Genomic DNA, 17,983 nt, shown 5'->3' on the forward strand with positions numbered 1-17,983 from the left:
TTCTATTAACCAAAATTCCCAAACTTTCTGTATTAAGCTGAAATGAGATTTAAGGGGTAACAGATTTGCATTTTGCACTGTTGATATTTACGTCTAGTAAAACAGTCAATGAAGCTGCAGTGCATTTTCAAAATGTACTAAAAGTAGATAAACCACTCCATCGAAAAGATAAAAAGTTGCTAACTACAGGAAATAAATAAAGTTTTCCAGTCAAGAGATGAAAACACAGTTGTGCAAAAGGAAGCAAAAGTCCCTTTGCTCTACTCTTGCCCCAAGAATACATGTTATGCAGGTGTATATTTAGAACCAAGTACAGATGTCATATGGTGGGTCCCTCGGGCTGCCTGACAGAGAGCAAACTGTTAAAGAAGGGGTAACAGCTGCTTCCAGTGAAATTGCAGTGAAGATGGAAGTGGATTAAACCCAAATTTGCTGCTCAGATCTCAAAGGACCAAGTCTGGAAAAAAAACATCCTGTGCCTGAGGAAATAGCTTAATACCATCAAATGAGAGAGCTCAAATAATGGATCAAAGACAAAACGCAAGATAGTTGAGAGACACTGTAAGCTGGAACTGTACAGACTTCCCACATTTGATGAAGTAGGACATTCTGTGGACTGTTATACCAGAGAGTTAGATGTCTGGAAATGTGGATACATAAACAAAAATGTCAACATAGCATAGCTCAGGAATTGCAATAAACACAGAAAATCACATAATACTAATATCAGCCTGCTGCACAAACTAACTTCCTACACTTAATTTTATATTAAAATATACCTAGATATAAAAAGAAAGAGAGGCTCTTTAAGCACATGAAGATTTCTGACGACTGGGTTGAGTGAAAGCCTGTTTCCATTTGTACCAATACCAAGAAAACACAGCAGAGACTGTATTTCAGTGTTTTGCTGGAGTAACCCAGCTAAGACTCACATTAGCTCCATTCACCAATGGTGTTATTGTGTTTTGTTTCTGCTGATAGAGAACTTGGTACTGAAGGCAAAATTCTAAGAAGCTACAAGAAATGCAAAGACAGAACTCCCCCCCGCCTTTTTTTTCTTAAAAAACAACCTACCAACCAATGAAAAAAAAAAATAAAATCACAATTAAAAAAACAAACAAACATAAAACCCAAACCAAAAACCAAACATGAATTGTAGCCTTTACTGATTAGGGATTACAGTTTTAGAGGGATTCTATGATTTTTTTCACTACATACTGTTCAGGAAGCACATATAGAAACACTGATACACACGCTTTAGATTATGGGAGGAAGAAAAGTCATTTTGCTGGAGATACAAATTAGGAAATTCATAGTATTCAGGTATCTTTAACCATGCCTATGGATCATTTTTCTCTGTTTTTCTTTATTAACTTTAAATCTGGCTTCTAATACTGAGCATTGTTAGACAGAGTTGCCTGCCAGGAAGATGGCAGGTAGATGGAAATGGACTGAGATAACAAAGGCAGTTACCTAAGCTTCATCTGCAAGTTTTGCTGCCTAGTTTTGTCAACATATAATGTGAGAAAGCTGTACCCCTTCTGAAATCATTCTGCTGTGGGGAAAACCCTGCTTTACTAGCAGAAGAAGGTTTGCAACCTTATAGCACATTTTGCAGCGAAGTAGCAAAACAACAGAGGAAGAAATTCCTTTTGCTAGTGTACAGACTGCTTTGAGGCACTACTGGCTTAGTTATACCAATGTAACTAGAGAAAAAGGTGTCAGCTACTCACGTTAGGCTGTGTTATAGCTCTAGTTTAGAGAGAGACTGAAAAGGCCATTAACACTCAAATGTAAAATGCACTGTTCTGTGTGATTTCGGCTTCTAAAATATTGAGAAACACTGTACGGACTCAGTTTAGTGGAGCTCATGAATGTAACTTCATGTAAGACTTTTGAACTCTCTCAATTCATATTCTTAGTAAAACACAGCCCAGTTAAAATTCAAACAATGTGTATTTTACATAACATTTGTGTTTGGGACAAGGTTGAAGATTGTAACCTGCTTCCTTTAGCAATTTTCTGGTTTTAAGTAACAGAAACTGAAATCAGTTGTACGAGTTGCTTTAATCTGTATCTTTATAAACAGCCATTTCTTCCATACTGTAATATTCCTCTTGAAGGAGAAGGTAAAAGTTAAAGTGTTTTAATATAACAGGGTTTTACTTAGTAACAAGAGTTGGTAGGTAGGTATCCCTGGTAGTAGCTGCAAGTTATGAAAACATATGTTGAAGAATTTGTAAAAGAATCAAAAAAAAAATCATAAGATTGAAATTGTCCTGGAACTTAAAAATGAAGCTAAAGTTTTTAGAGAACAAGAATCATGATACATTGAGTTTTCTTTATTTCCTGGGATCAAGAGAAAAATCTGAAAATAAATTGGAAGGGACTTTTAAAGATCATCTAATCCCAACCCCCTGGGACACCTCCCACTAGACCAGGCTGCTCGTACCCGCAACTGACCTGGCCTTGAACACTTAAAGGAATGGGGCAGCCAAAACTTCTCTGGGCAACCTGTTCCAATGTCTCACCAGCCTCAGAGTGAAGAACTTTTTCCAAATATGTAATCTAAATCTACCTTTTTTTTTTTTACTTTTTTTTTCATCTATTCTAAACCAAGAAATATTGAAAGTAAAGTAACTGATTTGAAAAAAAAATGCATAGCTAGTTTAAAAAAGCTCAGATAAACTTTGAAATGGAAGGCAAAGAATTAGGTACTGCTTCATACCACCAGTGCAAAAAATATTGATAATGACAAGCAATGTGACTTTGAATAGATCTTGAATTCTGGATTCAGTTCCAGAATTAGACGCTTTCTTTAACCTATTATCTTGGTCCTTAGAAGTGTGCTGGAAATGTTTCCTATTTCTCTATATGTTTCTAAACTTAGAAAACTTTTCCAGTTCAGAAGAGTGGTCCATTTTGCAAGGTTTTCAGATTTATTATGCAGAATTTAAAATATAAAAAATCCTGACAAGGATAGTCTTGGTTTGGGAAGTGAGAAACTTAGACTTGTCTTTTTTTCCCCATAAGTAACACAGTCACTTGGTGATTTATTATTATGGACTAGACTTGGTCAGCCCTTTTGCTACCCTTTAAAATCATAGAATCATAGAATGGTTAGGGTTGGAAAGGACCTTAAGATCATCTTAGTTCCAACCCCCCTGCCATGGGCAGGGACACCTCATGCTAAATCATATCACCCAAGGCCCTATCCAACCTGGTCTTGAGCACTGCCAGAGATGGAGCATAACGAAGTATTTACCATTGCTTGTTTTGGGTGTTTTTTGTTTTGTTTTGTTTTTCCACCACAGGTGACTTCTGCAGTTATTTAAGTATAAAATTGGATGCTCTGATCCTTTAACTATAAGTAAGGACAACAGGAAAGAAACAGTTTCCAAAGCCAGATAGTTCTATCCCAGTCCCCCCCCCAAAAAATACATTATATGTATATATCCCTGATATATATCCCTGAAGTATCTTCATGGAGAGTTTTGACTATTATGGAACTGGTGTTTTCTGATGAGTAAAAAATAATATTTTGGAAAAAAAAACAACTCTAAACAGAGTTCTATTTGGACCTTCACAGCTCTACTGACCTGGTTGTCTTCAGTCCTGCATCTCTAACTTTGACTTGAAATTTGCTAGCACTTTTTATGCTCTGGACCAGAAATGAATCGGGTTTCTCTTTACTTTTCTTGAAAGTCCCACAGGGAACACTCATACCAGGTTGATCTTCTCATTTCAGTTTACTCACTCCTTACAGAAGGAAGGAATAAAGTATTTCCTAAAATATGTTCATGTACATTCCTGCTACAAAATATCTTCTTGAAAAGGGCAAGTTGTAAATTTAGTCCACTCCTGATTTTACCAGATCAAGGTTAAGTTGATTTTTGCATAGTTCTGATTATGCTATATTGTGCTACTATATTATATATGTGCTAATATAGTATATTGTGCTACTGTTTTGCCTGTGTAATCAAATACAATACAAACTGTCTGTTGCTACCAACTTACAAGCACCAAAACCAAACAAAACAAGTAACTAATAAAATATACAAGTACAAATTCAGGAGCAATAATTGTGAAATACAAAAGTGTTGAATATTATTTCAGCCCTGATCTTATCAAACACACATTATAATTCAGTGTTTTGCAGATGAAATAGCACAGTATCTTTTCAAACAGCAGCCTAGATCTCAGTAAAGAACAGTACAGATGTTTTTTGGCAAATCCTTGTGATTCATGCAATATATATAAAGATGGAAATGTAAAGGATAATCTTCTCACAATGGGTCTAACAGATAATATTACAGAAAGCACGCTGATGCACTTTATTTTGGTATATCAAATGTCTTACATAAAGGAGCTTTCTTTTTTTATTTGTAGAAGAACAAATACATGGGTATGTAAAGTTTAGCTCCAAAGCTTATACTCTTATAGAACAATGCAATGAACTAGTCTGACCTTCTGACACTGTTCAGCCTCAAAAGCCATATCTGCTATCTCCTGCACCAAAACAAATAACTTCTTGTGTTTTAAATTATGCTTGAGAGAGACATCTGTCCTGGATGGCAGTATTTGCTATTTATTTATTATTTGTTGTTTATCACCATATTACTGTAGTGCTCAAATAAGTTTCGTTCAACAGCTATTATCCTGGACTCCTTAGCACTTGTCCCTGTATTTATTTTCAAAAAAAGCCATTCAGGCCAACTGTCCCTCCTGAAAAGATGACAATCTTCAAAAGCAAAATCTTCCTCTTTCACATGGAACTTTCATATATGTAGCAATGATTTCTAGCTTCAAAGCATACTTATTCTGGACTACATTTTGCTGATATTCTGCAAGGAAAAACTCAACTAGACTTTCCTGAATTAGATGGTTATGGTGGCTCGACCTTTGCTGGCTGCTGGATGCCCACCAAGACACTCTCTCACTCCTTCTCTTCAACAGGACAGGAGAAGAAAGATGGAAAAGCTTATGGGTTGAGATAAAGACAGGGAGATCTCTTACCAGTTACCATCACGGTCAAAACATACTCAGCTTGATTGAACATGAATTTAATTTATTGCTAAATAAGAGTAGGACAGTGAGAAAAAAAAAAAGACAAAACTAAAAAACACCTTGTCCCCGTGACCCTCAATTCTTCCCAGGCTCACCTGCACTCCTTAACTGCTGACCCCACCTCCATCAAATGAAGGGGGTAGGGGGGTGGATGATGGGGTGTTGTGGTCAGCCCACGACATGTCCTCTGGGACATTGCTTCCTTCTCACACTTTTCCCTGTTCCAGCCTGGGTCCTTCCCAGGGGCTGTAGGGAAACCCCCGCTCCACCGAGGTCCCTCCCGGTGCCGCAGGGGCATCTCTGCCCGGCGCCCAGAGCCCTTCCTGCCCTCCTCCCGCTCTGCCCTCGGGGCTCGCAGGGCTGTTTCTCACCCTCAGAGCCCTCAGCCCTGGCTGCCGGGCACCGTTTGCCCTTCCTTACCCAGGCTTTCCCCGAGGCGCCGCCCCGTGGCTGAGGGGCTCAGCTCTGCCCTGCGGTGGGGCCGCTGGAGCCGGCTGGGACCGGCTGTGTCCGGCACCGGGCAGCACCGGCCACTGCGCACGGGGAACGCCCGGTCAGATCGAGCACCTCGCCACGTGAAGAGCATGTTACCTTTCCTCCCGGAGACATAAAATAGTAAAATACTATTCCAGCATTAAAGTTAACTACCTGTAGCTTTGCTGGTACATTCTTCTCTTGGCGTTACGGGGGGTTTATGTAGCCAGGGTTTTAAAAACCAATGCAGCATTTTCCTAAATTTAGTAGGTTAGTGTACAAAATAGGCTGAAGAAAAAAAAAAAAAAAAGCAAACCCAAACCCAAAAAACAGCCCAAACAACAACAAAATCCAACAATCCAACCCCCCCCCCCCCCCTATTTTCTCTTTCTTATGAAATATTCGAGTCCTCTTTAGAGTTGAATCGTGTATAAAATAGTAGGTCTTTGTTCCTTAGCTTTTAACCTTTGCTTTGCACTAATGGTGAGGCACAGGGAGATCTATCTCAGAGTCTGCTGGCACTCCAATCTTCAGTAGGCATTGCTTTATTAAATAAACTGGAGCTGGAAGAGAACTACTGTTTTTGCTGTTGACTTTGTTGAGGACTAAGGTTTCACTGTCAAACTTTATCAGTATTTAGAGGATACTTCCTAAACAGACAGAAGAGCAAGTCCAATATTCATATGTGGGGAGCTAACTATTTCTGAGCAGAACATGCACTTGTAATCCTGTTTTCTTGCTAGCAGACTGGCATCAAAATGAGTGAAAAGGACCTGAGCTCTGGTTTCGGCTCAGACAGTGACACTGTATGGAGATTCCCTCCTTCTGTATTTCCGTCCCTCCTTTGCCATGTCCATTTGGAAGGTGAATTTTTTTTCCTCTGTATTTGAAGAATACCTCACAGACTTCCAGCTGCTATTGTAATAATAAATAGAATAAACAGAATGTATATGCAAACATATGTTTCAAATATCTAGACTAGCTTTATATTTTGGATACTAATTCAGGATTCAGCTTTATGAGACATTAAGTAAATCTAAATGTCAGCACACCCTTTGCTCTGGCACATTTGCATATCTTGGCTCTCTGATGTGTCAGTGTGCTTGCAAAGTCAGCAGAAAACCAACCCAAGAAAGAAATAGAATAGGTTCCTGCAAGCTCAGTAAGTTGAATTGATTCGTTGGAAGGCCAAATGAATGCTGGAAATGTTACAAAGGAAGAGGAAGGAAGTGGGGAACTGTAGAAGCCCAATTTAAATCAGTTTGTGCTGCTCTAGAATTATTTCTGATTCACCAAGAAAAGCGAACCATTTAGACAGCATGAAATGAAAATGCATGTCAGCTATGTTAATGTATAGTTTCAGCTGAAAACTATAGTTGGGTGTGCAGTGCTGTGTTTTGACATTAGTCTGAGAACAATCCTGATAACACACCAATGTTTTGAGTTGTTGCTAAGTAGCACTTACCCTGCTCAAGGACTTTCTCAGTCTCGTGCTCTGCCAGGGAGGAGGGGCATGGGAAGCTGTGAGGAAGCAGAGACAGGACACCTGACCCAAACTAGCCAAAGAGGTGTTCCATACCACAACACACCAGGCTCAGTATATAAACTGGGGTGAGTTACCTGGAAGGCCCAGATAGCTGCTTGGGTTGGGCTGAGTATCAGGCAGCAGGTGGTGAGCAACTGTATTGTGGATTAACTTGTGTTTACCGGGGGCTTCTCCTTTCCTTTTTTTTTTTTTTTGTTTTATATTTTCTCCTCTTGTTATTTACCTTATTATTAGTAGTAGTAGTAGTATTTAGTTTATTTTAGTTATTAAACTGTTCTTATCTCAACCTGTAGGGGGTGGGAAGGGGGAAAGGGGGATGAGAAAGCAGCTGCATGGTAGAGTTGCTGGCTGGGTTTAAAGCACAACAACATATCATCGGTAATTCTTTTTAATTTATAAATATTTCATAACTGATATTTTCTGGAACAAAATTTTGATGGAATGGGGGCTTCATATTATTGAATAAAAGCTGGTTGAGTATTTACTTGTTTTTTAAGATTAAAAATCTAAGAAAAAATAAAAGAATTGCATGGTTCTCCCTCACTTTTATTTTCTGATCACAGGGTTGGCTTTTTTTTTCCCTCAATCTCATAAAGAAAGAAAAATAGAATATTATTTCTTATTGCTTACCTTTAGTAGATACCTACTGCTATAAACACAGAGCAGCAAAAAGACTAAGAAAAAAGTGAATATTCACTTTGAATATTTGGCATTCAGTGGGCTGGGGAACCTAGTGATACAAGACATAGAAAAAGCCAAGGTACTCTATATGTTTTGATTTTCCTTTTTTTTTTTTTCTTTTCCTTTTAGAAACTCAGTTCCTTGAGATTACTAGGAGAGTCTTAGGGAATGAAACAGTAGTCACAGTAGAGAAAGATACACTTAGGGAACCCCTGAGCCATCTAGACTTACAGAAGTCAGTGGGCTGAGATGGGGTGCATCTGGGGTACTGAGGGAACTGATCAAAGTCATTGCATGACCTTTACCATATTTGAAAGGTCATACCAATCTGGGAACTTGCTGCAATTGGAACAACAAACATCACAGTAATCTTCAAGAAAAACAAGAGGCAGGAACCAGGGAACTGCAGACTAGTAAGCCTTACCTGTGTTCTTGAGGATGTTATGGACCAAATCCAATGGAAGATATTTCCAAATTCATTAATGACAAGACAGTGATCAGTAACAGCTATCAGGAATTTACCAAAGGCAAATAGAGTCTTGGCAAATCATGAGGGCCAGATCTGTGAACAAGGAGAGAGCAGATATTGTTTTCCTTGACTTTAACAAGGCTCCTGATTCTGTCTGCCATGGTGTCGCAATAGGCAAATTGGTGAGGTATGGACTCAATAAGGGGACTTCAAAATGAATGGAAATTTGGAAGGACCTTTGGCAGCTGGTGTCTTAGTGATATTCCTCAGAGACTGATGCTGGGACCAAAACTGTTTAATGACTTTATTGACGTAGAATATAAAATGAAATGTACCTTCAGAAAGTTCACAGTATACACTGAATTGTGAGTCATGTCTCAATACACTAGAGGGCAGGTCCACCAGTGTGATCTAGATAAGATGGGAAAGGTGGGCTGACAATGACTTCATAGAACTGAACGATTTCATACACCTAGGGTAGAATAATCCTCCACAACAGTACAAGATGGGGGTTGATGGGTTAGAAAACAGCTTTCCAGAGGACAGCTGGAAGGGCATGATGAACAGTAAACTGAAGAGGACTCAATCATCTACCTTGTGGAAAACAAGGATAATAGACTCCTGGGCTGCATTAGCGGGAGTAGTGAGCAGGCCATGGGCAGGTTATCCTTCCCCTCTACTCAGCATTTGTGCAACTGCATCTGGAGTATCATAGAATCATAGAATCACAGAATGGGTTGGGTTGGTAGGGATCTTAGAAATCATCTAGTTCAAACCCTCCGCCATGGGCAGGGCCACCTTCCACTAGACCAGGTTGCTTAAAGCCCCACCCAGCCTGGTCTTGAATACTTCCAGGGATTTGAATAGGTGTTGCACTAGATAACTGCAGGGGATCTCCTCCAATCTGTGCAGAAGTGCAATGGTATTGGCATTATTGGTCATATCTTTCCAGCATACGTATTCATGTAGCACTAAATTCTCCAATCCTGTCCTATGTGGCTACATTTGAAATATGGAATGGATTCTGTCAACACTTTCAATTCTGATTGTTTGCATTCGTGCTAAGTGGAAAAGTGGAATGGACACACGAAATATTACATACTCTTTCCCTCTCTGAAGGTGGGTGAGAGAGGGATTTTAGGTTGTCCTTCCATAAATAAGGAATCATTGCCAGTGATGAATTGTCACGTATTTATCTATCATTAATTTGTAACGTGTACTTCTACAGTTTTTGAGAGATCTTTTATTTTTAAACACTGATTTCAAAATTAGGAGTCAAATTCTTTATATTAATGTACTGGAGAATTATAGTTGTTTGCTTTTCTGTATAGCTTTTTGAGATATGACAAACATAGAATCATAGAATCATAGAATCGTTAGGGTTGGAAAGGACATTAAGATCATCTAGTTCTAACCCCCCTCCCCTGGGCAGGGACACCTCACACTAAACCATCTTACCCAAGGACTCGTCCAACCTGGCCTTGAACACTGCCAGGGATGGAGCATTCACAGCCTCCCTGGGCAACCCATTCCAGTGCCTCACCACCCTAACAGGAAAGAATTTCCTTCTTATATCCAATCTAAACTTCCCGTTTAAGTTTTAACCCGTTACCCCTTGTCCTGTCACTACAGTCCATAATGAAGAGTCCCTCTCCAACATCCCTATAGGCCCCTTTCAGATACTGGAAGGCTGCTATGAGGTCTCCACGCAGCCTTCTCTGCTCCAGGCTGAACAGCCCCAACTTCCTCAGCCTGTCTTCATACAGGAGGTGCTCCAGTCCCCTGATCATCCTCATGGCCCTCTTCTGGACTTGTTCCAACAGTTCCATGTCCTTTTTATGTTGAGGACACCAGAACTGCACACAATACTCCAGGTGAGGTCTCACAAGAGCAGAGCAAAAGGGCAGGATCACCTCCTTCGACCTGCTGGTCACGCTCCTTTTGATGCAGTCCAGGATACGGTTGGCTTTCTGGGCTGCGAGCGAGCACTGCTGGCTCATGTTCATTTTCTCATCAACCAACACCCCCAAGTCCTTCTCCGCAGGGCTGCTCTGAATCTTTTCTTTGCCCAACCTGTAGCTGTGCCTGGGATTGCTCCGACCCAGGTGCAGGACATCTTGATAATCTAGTGACTCTTTTGTGATTGAGAATATATTATTTTACACATTCCATAAAAAATGATCTTGTATAAAATGTTATCTATCAAAAGCATAAAGTGTAATTATTATTATTTTTCTTTAGATTAAAATGTGTCAGTAAAAATTCTGCATAATTCCCACAATAGGAGTGTGTTGCATGAAGATTTAGTACTGAAAGGAACCTCCTCTTCACTGAGTAGAATTCTGTAGTATATAGCACATATAAAAATGAAAAATCTCATCTTTGTTAAGAAAAACTGAATCGGCAGACAATTATCAAAAAGTGGAGTCACAGAATAATGACATAAAAAGTTCCATGCTGACTTTTCTGAGGCAAGATGTATGTTACAATTGTGCTACATTAATAAAAGATTAGCTAAATATGCCAATTATGTCTTCAGTATAAAATTTCCTCCTTATTCAGTATCACTAGGAAGTTGGGAACTATTTTAATGATTTTTTCCATTTTCATTATCAGAAGACAAAAAGTTTCATTGAAATAAAAAGTTTTATTAAAACTAGTATCTTTCTTTTTTTAATTTCCACCATATTACCTTTTTTTTTTTTCTTCAGGTGTTATCAGAATTATTAAAAGCTGTCACAAGCAATTCCACTGTTTTCAGTGGAACTGCTTGTAAGGGACTTGATCCAGTATTTACAGAAAGAGAACGGGATTTTTTCTTCTGATTTGAGTAGGGTCTAGAATAATTCCATAATGCTGGTTTTTTGTTCATATATATGAAGTGTTCAGTGAAAAATACAGCGGGTTGTGTTTTTTGTCATCAAGAGAGTATATTCCAAGTGGAAATGATTAGTTTGGATTTTTTTCATTGATTTCAATTAATTTACCTTTATGCAGTTAGCAATGACACAAGGAACAGTTCATATATCTATCGTGATCTAATCTAGTTGGTATAAACTGTTGATCTATTGATAAACTATTGATTTTAGTGAGGAAGGACCGTAACAATCCCAGTTTGATGGGACTTTTCTTGACTTGAGGGTACGTTTCTATTTCAAACCCCATGGTAATAATGTCAAATGCTTCTACAGAAACTTAAAACCTGCTATAATTAGAGAGCTTCTTGGAAAGTACTGAGAAGAAAGAAAAAGCAAATAGTTTTATTAAGCATAGTAATGCATTTCTCTCTGCTTTTTTATTAGAAATATATTCCTGTCTTGTTGAATTAACAGAGGTTATCCTTGTTGTAACCATCTCTATCTGCTACATAAATATACGTTTGACCTTTAAAACTGTGACAGTTTAAATTTCTAGTATTTCTTGCTGAGCTCTTCATTGTCATTTTAAAGTTAAGTAATAACATTAGAATTGTTAGAATCTTCAAAAATATAATAACTTTATTTTCAATGGAAATGAAAGCCAAGTCTTTCAGTACACTGGGGGCAGCCATTTCCTATTAATTTCTGCTTATCCACATTACATGAATTGAATATACAGAACTGTACATAGGGGATTGCAATGCCCTGTTTCAATTAATTTCTAATGATAATTGGGAATCAAACCCCTTTGTATGGATTTGATAACCCAAAAAAAAATATTTTGAAGAATCCTATAAATGTTTAGGGAAGGACTCGACTTCAAGTATTTGATTTGACATTAAGACCATTAATTATGCTTTTTGAGTTAAACATATAACCAGCTTTTCCATCATTTGCATACAATCTGGGGTTTAATTCAGAATCTCTGAATGAAGTAGGAATCTTTCAAAAGCTTCAGTGGAACTCAGTGGTCAAGTGAGAAAATGGGAATTTTGTGTCTTGACGAATGAGATCTTCACACTTTCTGTTCCCTGGTCTAAGCCACCCTCCGTTTTGAGAAAACAGGGTAAAAGTGAAAGAGATAGCCCAGAGACCCCATTCATCTTTTCTTCTTTCCTGCCAACCCCAGCTCAGCCAACAACATATTGCTTGTATTCCCAAAGTTAAGTTGTCCAGAATATTAACAGGAGAAAAAAGTAACTAGGGAACTGATAATTTAAGGTCAGGAAAATGAAATACTGTTGCAGTAAGAAGATGCAGGGAGATTGTTCCAAATGGTAGTTCTATAGCAGAAAGAATCTAAAAACAACATGGCTTCAGAGAGGGCCAGTGGCAACAGGACAGAGGGAACTGTTAAAGGAATGATGAGACAATATATCCCTAAACTGTCATGCATGTTTTTCCTGATTTTAGAAAAAAATATTTTCTAGATTTACATGCTTAAACTTCGCATGTTTTGGAAAATCATATGATACTAGAATGGTTTGGGTTGGAAAGGACCTTAAAATTCATCCAGTTCCAACCTCCCTGCCACGGACAGGGACACCTTCCACCAGACCAGGTTGCTCAAATCCCCATCCATCCTGGCCTTGAACACTGTCAGGGATGGGACAGCCACAGCTTCTCTGGGCAACCTGTGCCAGCACCTTGTTACTCTCATAACGAAGAATTTCTTCTTAATGTCTAATCTAAATCCACCCTCTGGCAGTTAAAAACCATTCCCCCTTGTCCTGTCCCTTCTTGCTCTTGTAAGAAGTCCCTCTCCAGATTTCTTGTAGGCTTCCTTTAAGTATTGGAATGCTGCTATAAGGTGTTGCCTGAGCTTTCTCTTCTCCAGGATGAACAAACCAAACTGCCCAGCCTCTATTTGTGTTTGGAGTTGCCCCAGCCCAGGGGCACTTGGCCTTGTTGAACTTCACAAGGTTTGCACAGGCCCACCTTTCAAGCCTGTCAAGATCCTTCTAGATGGTATCACTTTCCTCCCACTTGTGGACCATATAGCTTGGTGTCATTGGCAAACTTGCTGAGGGTGCACTCAATCCCACTGTCCATGTCACTGACAGAGATCTTGAACAGTACCAGTCCCAATACTGAGGGATACCACTCATTACTTGTCTGCGCTTGGAATCTTGCTGGTGGCACCAAGTCTCTGAATGTGGCCATGCAGCCAGTTTGTTATCCATGAAGTGGTCTATTTCTATTCAACCAGTGAAATAAAAGAAAAGAACTTTCAGTTCCAAAATGAAATACTGAAGCAAACTTAGTTTTGGGATTTCATGTGCTAGCATCTTTGCTCTCTTTTCCTTATTTAAACTGATGCTTTGAGATGCTGTGCATGAAAAGCCCTGGAATAAAAATAGAATGTTGCATTAAACAGAAAAAAAGGTTTAAATACATTATTCTGTGGTGCCATGTCATTAATACGCTTAATTATTTTAAATTGCATTCTACGTGTTAGATTGGGATTGTCATAATGGCTTAGCTAGCCATTTTCAAAAAGTTCCTAAGGTAGAATTTGTTTTTCCAGAAAAATTCCTGCTCATCATGATTTCTACTGTCCAAACATTGATTTGTGTAAATAAGCAAACAAATAGACACATACGCCCTTCTATAATGGGAGGAGTTTTTTTCATATCTGAGGAAAAGCTGGAAATCTTCTGTAGGAGAAAGGTAGGATTATAGTTCCATTTTAACGTTTATAGTCACAGATAAAAGCTATCTCCCATGCAGCAGGGGAGATAAGATGGCTGACAGCACTAAGCTGCCTTCGCTAAGCAATTCTGATGGCTGCCTTTTTGGCAGCCTGGGGCAGTATGCATGATTAAAGGGAGAAACTTAAGCTAAACCAGACACTTTAAAAAGAAATACACTTTGGAATAATGTTAATTCTACTTAGCACCTAGGATTTCACTGCATATGTCTTAATAGTCTTAAGCAGCTCCCTTTGGAAGCAATTCATCCAGGAGTTAATGTGTCAAGTTTAATATGCATCAAGAAACTCTCATTTGTAACTAAAAGCTTCATAATGCAGAGGAGCTTTTCATCTTGGACACGTAATCACCAGCCTTCAAGCAGAACACACCAGAATATACATCCTGTGCCTCAGCTCTAGAATGGCAAGAGAAGGCTGGCATGAATTTTATTGCTCTTATTTTCCTTCTCAGCCTCATGGATTCTAAAGAAATCTGGCTATGTTGGACAGATGCTGAAAATGTGCAGTAAATGAAAACCTATTCTGATTAGAAATCATATAGGTAAAATATAAAATGTATCTTAGATATCTGAGTAACAGAAAACAGCTGGTGAGCCAAGAAAGCTTTTCCTGTTTTCCATCTTTGCCTGTAGTAAGCTTAATCCCACACTTAACCTATTAGGAATGTTTGCCTATTTAAGGTCACTGAAAAATGAAGACCTGATTAGGGGTAATTGAGCATACTTTGGCTTTCAAGTGAATGAATTGTTATCAGCTGAATGTGTAACCTTCTTGATGCAAAAAGGAAATTCACTAGGTATGTCCAGGTCAGAGCTTAAGTGTTAAATATATTAAGAAGGGTTACATAGACACATTTATTGTTAAACCACACGCGTACTGTAAAAACCCCCATGTCTATGTCTGAACTCTATGAACTCTATAATTAGAAAGTGAAATACCATGTCTTCTTTTTCTACTGTTTCAGAGTAAAATTGTTAATATCAATATTTATTTTAACATAACTAGAAAAAGATCTATCAGTAAATATATAGTAATTGTCACCTTTGTAACAGCTAGACCTGTTCCAGTGTCTCACCACCATCACAGTAAAGAACTTCTTCCTAATATCGAATCTAAATCTACCCTTTTTCAGTTTAAAGCCGTTCCCCCTTTTCTTGCCCTGATATATTGTATGATCATTTAACTTTCTAGATGAAATTTAGCAGATAATGTAGTCTATGCTTTATAACCTTGCAAGACTTTAAAAGGAACTTTGAGTAGGCAAGTTGGCAGCCAAATAAGTAAGGAAGGATTAAAAACAAAATAAATGAAGTCCTAAAAGTGGGAGTACTCAAGTCCTCTTAATTTATCTTGAATCTACTTTGTGAATTGCTTTAATTTAATGTTTCTTTAAATATGAGATAGTCTTGATGCTTTTTTACAAAAAAGGGAAATTCTGCATTTTATTGTTTTATCTTTAATTACATTAAAGAATAATGACATAAATGACATACTCTCTTCAGTAGCTGGTCTCAAGAGCATCTGTTCCAACTTTTCTTTCTCCTAGAGAGATCCATGGCTTTTCAGGTCCATCTGGTTATCTAAGTTAAAATGTTGTCATAGAACTCTATGTGAGCTTCTTATATCTAATGCTTATAGTCATAAAGCCCAGTCGCTGCAGAAGCTTGTTGTGCTTTTGAATACAAATATATATCATACATTGAATGACAAAACTCCTTAATGATATATCAAACAAATGCAATTGCCTAGCACATTCTCTCCTAACACTTTCATTATAGAGACAGATTTTTTTTTTCCAGAGAATTCATATTCATTAAAGACAAAGCTTTTTAAAGGAATATAGTGATACAAATAAAGAATCAAATGGTCAAAGCGTGGGCATTGGTCTGAGAAAGCGCAGTAGTAGTTTGGGTCAGTTTAGTTTGAGTCTGTAGTTTGTATCTTCAGAAATGTAGGTGTTAATCTGTAATATGATTTTGTCACTTAGAATGGAACAGCCGCAATAACAGAGCAGAAGACCCTCAAGTAGTCAGTTTATAAGCACTTAGAACACTGTCCTTTCTTGGGGGAAATTGGCAAAGAGGGTTTTGAATGGATGCTCAACACATGCTGTAATCAGCTGTGCAACATTCCTGTAATATTTCATGAAATATCTATAATATTTTATGAAATAGCTAATATTATTTTTGTTCTTCTGGAAATGTTGTAGGTGACAGGGGTGCTGGTCGATGAGAAAATGAACATGAGCCAGCAGTGTGTGCTCACAGCCCAGAAAGCCAGCTGTATTCTGGGCTGCATCAAAAGGATCGTGACCAGCAGGTCGAAGGAGGTGATCCTGCCCCTCTACTCTGCTCTCGTGAGACCTCACTTGGAGTATTGTGTGCAGTTCTGGTGTCCTCAACATAAAAAGGACATGGAACTGTTGGAACAAGTCCAGAGGAGGGCCACGAGGATGATCAGGGGACTGGAGCACCTCCCGTATGAAGACAGGCTGAGAAAGTTGGGTCTGTTCAGCCTGGAGAAGAGAAGGCTGCGTGGAGACCTCCTGGCAGCCTTCCAGTATCTGAAGGAGCCCACGAGGATGCTGGGGATGGACTCTTCATTATGGACTGTAGTGACAGGACAAGGGGCAATGGGTTAAAACTTAAACAGGGGAAGTTTAGATTAGATGTAAGGAAGTTCTTTACTGTGAAGGTGGTGAGTCACTGGAATGGGCTGCCCAAGGAAGTTGTGAATGCTCCATCCTTGTCAGTGTTCAAGGCCAAGTCAGATGGAGTCCTGAGTGACATGGTTTAGTGTGAGGTGTCCCTGCCCATGGCAGGGTTGTTGGAACTTGATGATCTTAAAGTCCTTTCCAACCCTAACTATTCTATGATTCTATGATTCTTTTAAATCTTGAAACAGCCTGTGGGATTTTGCTATTTATTGGTATTAAAACAACACCCAACTAAATGCATATGGCAATAAAGAGGTTCTATTGAGGGGGATGCAAGAGGTAAAGGAACAATAGTGTTCCATTAACATCAAGTACAAGACTCAATCCACACTTTCTATTTGAGAAAAAAGATGCTGTGTTTGTTGAAGAATTCTACCAGAATGATGTCAGAGAAAAAGAATAGAAATTTTCTGTCAGAAAACTTTAATCTGTAGGGATGGCTAGAATCTCTCCCTGCTTTCACTAATGGAATACTCTTATTGACTGTGGTAAAGGCTAGAATTTCATGCAATGTTTTAAACATGTAATTTCCACAGAAAACTTGGAAGATGGTAAGAGTCCTCAAATATGCAATTTATTCAAAATACACAAAATAGAATGTTTAAACTAAGGGCTTGATCTTGTAGCCTCTGGATATTTGTGTACTATTTTTATTCACTTGCAAGGATCCCTTTTAAAATTTCTGTTAAGTAAAAAGATCTATCAAATTTATTTTTAGTCATATACAGGTTATATGTATCTTTTATGTCTGAATACCCTGGAAAATACACTGTAGTGTCTGAAAAGGTTTTTTATTCCCCTTATCAGGCAACTCAGAACCTGAAAACTCTGATTTCATAAAAGACTACCATGAGAAAAGTGATAGGCAATCCCTGATCAAGACAACAAAATAGCATGCAATTGTGGGACTAAGTAAACTATGGTCTCCTCTGTTCTGATGTTAAACAATAGCTGCAGTAGCCAAGTGTGGGAATAAAAGCAACTGGTTGAGAATAAATTAGGAACCAGTAATAACTGGAAAGAGAATGGACCTGACAAGAAAAATTAAAAAGAAATACTGAAATAGGGTAGGTCAAGACAAAGCAACTGAAAACAGTTCAGCAGAAATAGAAAATATTTATGAAAATCATTATCCCACCTTTACTCTTAGATGCTAGTCTGTTTGGAGGCAGAACTGTGTAGTTCGCATTCCATCAATAATGCATAACTATGAATCTCTTGACCAGTTTTAGGAGTGCTTAGGAAAATCATGTCATTAGCTTTGTAAGTGTAGATTTGAAATGCAAATGCAAAAAAAAATGCCTTGTTTAACTAAAACCTTATTTAAAAAAAAAAAAAACAACAACAAAAAGCCAAAACATTAAGAGGGAAGAGACTTCAAGAAAGACAGGCATGCTCA

The 17,983-nt window shown here is 38.4% G+C and overlaps 1 long non-coding RNA gene across 1 annotated transcript in view; it reads left to right on the forward strand.

The window, feature by feature from the left end:
• Positions 1 to 17,983, forward strand: part of LOC133267186 (uncharacterized) — a 78,491-nt gene that overhangs the window by 56,268 nt on the left and 4,240 nt on the right. Inside the window, exon 2 of the long non-coding RNA XR_009742664.1 lies at positions 16,195 to 16,253. This is a non-coding gene — a long non-coding RNA (uncharacterized LOC133267186). The remainder of the gene's footprint in view (positions 1 to 16,194; positions 16,254 to 17,983) is intronic.

The sequence above is a fragment of the Pezoporus flaviventris genome, unplaced genomic scaffold (genome assembly GCF_033815535.1).
Source record: "Pezoporus flaviventris isolate CSIRO_AGI_PZ_B2104156 unplaced genomic scaffold, CSIRO_AGI_Pfla_v1 ptg000007l, whole genome shotgun sequence".
Lineage (NCBI taxonomy): Eukaryota > Metazoa > Chordata > Aves > Psittaciformes > Psittacidae > Pezoporus > Pezoporus flaviventris.